Below are 6,000 nucleotides of genomic sequence, written 5' to 3' on the forward strand. Positions count from 1 at the left end.
TCTGCGATGTTGTATCAACATAACAATCATAGGTTCAATGCCTTTGAGGACAAGATCCGCCAGAATCAGGGCGCGGTTCAGTCAATCATGAAGCTTCGCAGAAACCCGGCAAAGCAAATTTCTCCAGCCTCTCCGAGAACTAACTGTAAGCAGATGGTTGCTGTTTTGGAGCCAGAAATAAACCGCGCTCTAGTTATAAAATCCTAATTCAGCAGATACAAGAGGAATGATACACAATACAGCGAAATACATATCTGTAAAAGGAAATTCACCAAATGCCAGTGAAATCTCTCCAGTGCAGAGTCGACCTCCCACTCCTCCTCCCAGACGTTAATTTTGTGCAAAGTCGCTCTTACCCGTATACACTGCCCCGGGTGTAGCTGAATGTGCAAAACCACGGCAAAATGTTCTCGCACCTCCCAAAAGCCGAGAAACCCCAACGGTAAGGAACACAAAGGAGGATGTCTGGCGCTGAGTCACCGACACTGAAAAAGCCAACAGCAGCTTGTCGCTCTGACTCCCACCTGCACTCAGGCAGCCACACTCACACACAAAGACCTCAGCTTTGTGAACTGGCCCGCTTCCTGAAGATACTGGGCGGAGCAGAGAGAATCATGACATGGTAATTGGGAAGGGAGTGTCCTCTTTGGCTGTGCAAGACAGCAGCTCAGTCGGTTCTGACCATCCTATCCTTCTCAAAATCCTATATCTCTCTTTGTCTACTCAGATGTTTACTCACTTGAAACTGCTTCACCACAATATAAAGCCCTTTTTTAAATTAATTAAGCATATTTACATACATAGTCACTAAAGCAGCTTGGCTCTGTACAGTAGCATATGAGCAAACAAACATTGAAATTTGACTGTATTCAGTGAATAAACCAAAAGCATTTCCTACTTGTACATTAATATATATACATAGATTTGACGCACTGAGAGGGTATGATAACTGAACAAACCACAATATGAAGCAGTGCATTACACTTCATTGGATAAGTGCTCTACTCAAACCTCCAGTCTCTAGTGAAGATTTGGGTCAGGGTATTGTACACGTCCTGACATCAGGGTTACACTGACAGCCAGAAGAGAGACCATTTCTTCCCCAAATTCCATGTTATCTTCTACTGACTCCCTACTTTCATTCTCCAGGTATCCAACACCCACTTTTCTTAGTTTTGCTTTCTAAGTACCTGGAGAAATTCTTGCTATCTGATTTTACATTGCTATCTAGCTTCCTTTCACACTTTAGTTTCTTCCTCCTGGTGTGTGATATATCCTCCCTTTCGAATTTCTCCTTCTGTTAGGTATATCCCGTTAAATGTCTGCCACTGAGTTTCTGCTAATCTTTGCCCTAACTGATTACATACAAAGTTAAAAATCACACAACATGAGGTTTATTTGGAAGTACAAGCTGGTACTGTGTGATTTTTAACTTTATCCACCCCAGTCCAACACCAGGAGGACTTCCACATCCTAGCTGACTATGACAGTTCATTTCAGATAATTCAGGGGTATTAGGCCCACCTGTTTGCCCTTATTTAGGTTTAGGTTTAGAATACTAGTTTTAAACCTAATTTTCTCCCTTTCAAACTGGATGAAAAATTCAGTTATATTGTGGATAATGCTATCTCAGAATATCTTAACCCTAAGGTAATTCATTCATTTTGATTAACAATTTAAAAATTGTTTATTTATCTAGGCTGCTTTTGCCAATCTGATCTTTCACATTTGCATTTGAATTAACGTCATTTGTGATTATGGGTGTCTCTTTATCACAAGGACCCTATATTTCTTCTTGTATACTTTATCCCATATTATAGTCCCTGTTAAAAGGCCTAAGGATCACTCCCACTTGTGACTTCTTTCCTCTAATTTCTTCATCGCCACACAAACCAATTCCACATTGTGATCTCCTGAAGCAAGGTATTCTCTGACTATTCAGATGCCAGCCTTGATTAAAAGTGCTCCCTTTTCATCTTTTCTAACATCTTCAAAATCACATACATCCTCTATATGCAGGACCCAATCCTTGTCATCCTGAAACCATGTCTCCACAATGGCAATCAGTTTGCATTTATTTATTTTGATATGAATTATAAATGAATGTATCTTATTATGAATGTGACATGCATTAGATACATGGCTTTCAGTTTTGAATTTTGGTTACCTTTGTAACATTTAGTCTTGATTGTTGGCACTTTCCTAGATATTTTGGCTCCATGTTTCTTTCTAACATTCTCTAATTCTCATTTCCTACATTAGGATTTTGTCTATATACTTTTGATATACTGTACCACCTCTTTCCACATTTGATCTCTTGCTACCACCATTTAGTTTAAAACCTTCTCTACATTACTAGTTACACAGTTTGCAAGAACCTAGCCCCAATATCTCATTCATCTTGAGGAAATGGCAGGACAATGGGCTCTGGGCCTCTTGCACATCCCTGACCATATATAGATAGCCCTGAATGATGTCTGACCACATTTCAGAGCCATGTGTAATTCCCTCCTGACTTACTCTGTCTCCCAGACTGGTTCCACTGGACCTGGAAGACAGACCATAGCCCACTACCTGTACTGTATTGATACATTACATCTATTCTTGGATGCATCAGGTGACTGACTGATCATGTCCAAGTCCCTGGACTGATATTGGATGTCCAAATTGAAGTTAGGCTCCCTTGGCTTGATCAAGGACTACTTCCTTTCAACTTTGAGACATAACTATATGGTTGAAGTGCACGCAGTATGTTTGCCACATAATTGGTAGCATATGGTGCTGTCCACCCCCTTGAATGATCGCTACTGTCAACTATGTTAAGCTGCCTGGCTTTGTGCCTGCACTAAACAACAAGACAAGAATAATGTTCTGTGATACTTTAAGCTCTGGCTGAGGGAGCAAAATGAAAATAGGCAAAGTAAGACAAAGATGCTGTGTGTGTCCAAGTAGGCACAAGGTGATTGGACATGAGGAGAGTAAGTGAGGACTCCGTGAGTTAGCTGCCTTTCACTGTGTGCAAGGAGGCCTGGGTGCAGCAATCCACTGAAGATTGACAGTGCATTTCAAAGTGTAGTATCAAAGTGCAGAAGCGTATTGGAGATGTACCATCAGGGCACAGAGAGATTGTCGCATATCCAATGCCCATCAGTGGCCAGGGTGGGGAGTGGGTGTATGGGCAGTCACTGCCTACGGAATCTATCCTGAGAGGTTGGGAACTGATGCCCAAGCAAGTTGGAAGCAGGAATCATCAGCTATCTGGTCAATGAAACGCTGTGCGATTTGGCGCTCTGTCTTTCCAATGTAAAGGAGACCACATTGAGAGCAATGGGTGCAGTAAATGAGCTGGGAGGATGTGCAGGGAAATTACTGCCAGATTTGAAATGCTCGTTTAGGGCTTTGGATTGAGGTGAAGGGGGAGGTGTGGACACTGGTTTTGCACCTCATGTGGCGGCAGAGGAAGGTACTGGGTGTAGAGGGTGGGTCTAATTCACAGTCTAATTTCTGTCAGCTGGGTGGGAGAATGGGAACCTGCACATCAATGAGGCAAGATTAGGTGTTACTGACATGTTGATGCTTACAAATAGATGCAAATAGAACTCATTTTTGACAACTGTACCCAATTTTCCATACAGACTCATCAATGCCAATTTTCCTTAATTAATTAATTTTTGTTCATGAGACTGTGTTGATTTGGATCTTGATTATTGTATCTAAAAGCTCTCCCAACACCAAGATTAAACTGATTGCCATATAGATGCTGGGCTCATCCTTACATATTCTTTTGAACCATTATTTACAATTCTCCGATCCTCTAGCACCAGTCCTGATTTTTAAGGAATGTTGAAAAATTATGGCCAGAGCCTCACAATTTCGACTCATACTTCCCCCAGTATCCTTGAATGCACATGATCCAGTCCTGGTGAATTATTAACTTTCTGTTTAGCTAGCCTTACCCATCGGTCATCTTTGAAAAGTGAAGACTGCAAATGCTGGAGAGTCAGAGTTGAAAAGGGTGACACTGGAAAAGCACAACAGGTCAGGCAGCATCCGAGGAGCAGGAGAATCGACGATTCGAGCATAAGCTCTTCATGATGAACATGGAGGGGGAAGGGGAACTGAGAGATAAATATGGGGGTAGGCGTGGAGCGGTGGGGAAGATAGATGGGATGGCGATAGGTGGATGCAGGTAGGAGGTGACTGTGATAGGTCAGTGGGGAGGTGGGGCGGAAGGGTGGGAAGGAAGATGGACAGGTAAGACAGGTCAAAAAGGTGGTGCTGAGTTGGTGGGTTGGATCTGGGATGAGGTGGGGGGAGGGGAGATTTGGAAACTGGTGAAGTCAATGTTGATGATGTGTGGTTGTAGAGTCCCAAGGTGGAACATGAGGCATTCTTCCTCCAGTTAGTAGGTGGCTTTGATTTGGCGGTGGAGAAGGCCCAGGACTCGCATGTCCTTTGGGGAGTGGGAAGGAGAGTTGAAGTGGTCAGCCACAGGGTTGTTTGATGCATGTGTCTATGAAACACTGTGCGATTTGGCGCTCTGTCTTTCCAATGTAAAGGAGACCACATCGAGAGCAATGGGTGCAGTAAATGAGCTGGGAGGATGTGCAGGGGAATCGCTGCCAGATTTGAAATGCTCATTTAGGGTTTTGGATTGAGGTGAAGGGGGAGGTGTAGACACTGGTTTTGCACCTCATGTGGCGGCAGAGGAAGGTACTGGGTGTAGAGGGTGGGTTGGTGGGGAGTGAGGACCTAATGATGAACTCACAGAGGGAATTGAATTTGATGAAGTTGACAGAGTTGGTTCTGTTGTCATAACTAACAATGCAAGCGCATCTGGCTCACTCATTTTATGTGATTGAACTGGAACAGTTTGCATTTGCAACATCATTTCATCTTCATTGTTATGACCTTGAGTTCCCTCTGTGGAATGCAGATAGAAATGAAATGGGAAAGACATTTTTGGTGGTGGGGTCTGACTGTAGGGGACGAAAATGGTGGAGGATAAGGTGCTGAATCTAGATATTAGTGGGGTGAAATATGAGGACCCAAGGGTTATATCCTTGTGTGGTTGGGGAAGTGGAGTTTGAGGATGGAAATTGCGGGAGGCGGAGGAGATCCAGGCCTCCTATTTCAAAGACCACAATATCCCTTCCCATGTGATCAACAATGCCCTCCATTGCATCTCCTCCACATCCCGCACCTCCACCCTGGAACTCCACCCTTTATCCACTCCATCCTCCTCACCGACCTATGACAATCATCTCCTACCCCAGATCCACCTATTGCCTTTCCCTACCTTCCCCCCAGCCACACCCTCACCTCCCCCTATTTATCTCTCAACCCCCTTCCCTCTCCACATTTCTCCACATGCCTGAAACATCGACTCTCCTGCTCCTCTGATGCTGCCTGACATGCTGGGCTTTTTCTAGCATCACACTTTTCGACTCTAATAGGTCATCTTTGTTCATTTTTAGGTCAATCAATGTCTCATCTAATTCATCTTTTGCTATGTCTTTTGTAATACCTTCCTTAATAAGGATGGATGCAAAGTAAATTTTTGGAAGCAGCCATGTTCTCTGTGTCCAAGCACAAATTCCCTTTTAGATCCCTATTTGTCTTCACTCCTTCTTTTGCTGTTTTTATGCTTATCTAAGAATTTTCCATTCCCTTTTATGCTAACTGTTAGGCTTTTCTCCGACTTTCTCTTTGTCTCTCGCATTTCTTTTTTTTTGTTTTTTCTCTGAACTTTGAGCTGGTTGTGATTTCAATCTGACATCAGAGATATGCTTTGACTTTACATGTTCTACCCATTGTGAGATTGCATCTCAAATATACCTGAATGAGGATGTTGAGAAAAATAAAATTGAACATTGCAGAGATACTGGCTGTAATCTGCCTTAGATGCACCAGAAAATGAAATAATTGCAAATGAACACCTTTAGTCTGTCAGGAGAAAGTGAGGACTGCAGATGCTGGAGATCAGAGTCAAAAAGTGTG

General features: G+C 43.1%; 1 protein-coding gene across 2 annotated transcripts in view; it reads right to left on the minus strand.

The window, feature by feature from the left end:
* The window catches only part of gsdmeb (gasdermin Eb), a 46,776-nt gene extending 46,194 nt beyond the window's left edge, over positions 1-582 (minus strand). The window contains exon 1 of one of the 2 annotated variants that reach the window (XM_060825343.1): positions 357-582. The gene's annotated coding sequence lies outside the window, so the exon portion shown is untranslated. The other variant, XM_060825344.1, reaches the window with a different exon arrangement.
* Positions 583-6,000: the final 5,418 nt, after the last annotated feature.

This window comes from Hemiscyllium ocellatum, chromosome 5 (genome assembly GCF_020745735.1).
Source record: "Hemiscyllium ocellatum isolate sHemOce1 chromosome 5, sHemOce1.pat.X.cur, whole genome shotgun sequence".
Classification (NCBI taxonomy): Eukaryota; Metazoa; Chordata; class Chondrichthyes; order Orectolobiformes; family Hemiscylliidae; genus Hemiscyllium; species Hemiscyllium ocellatum.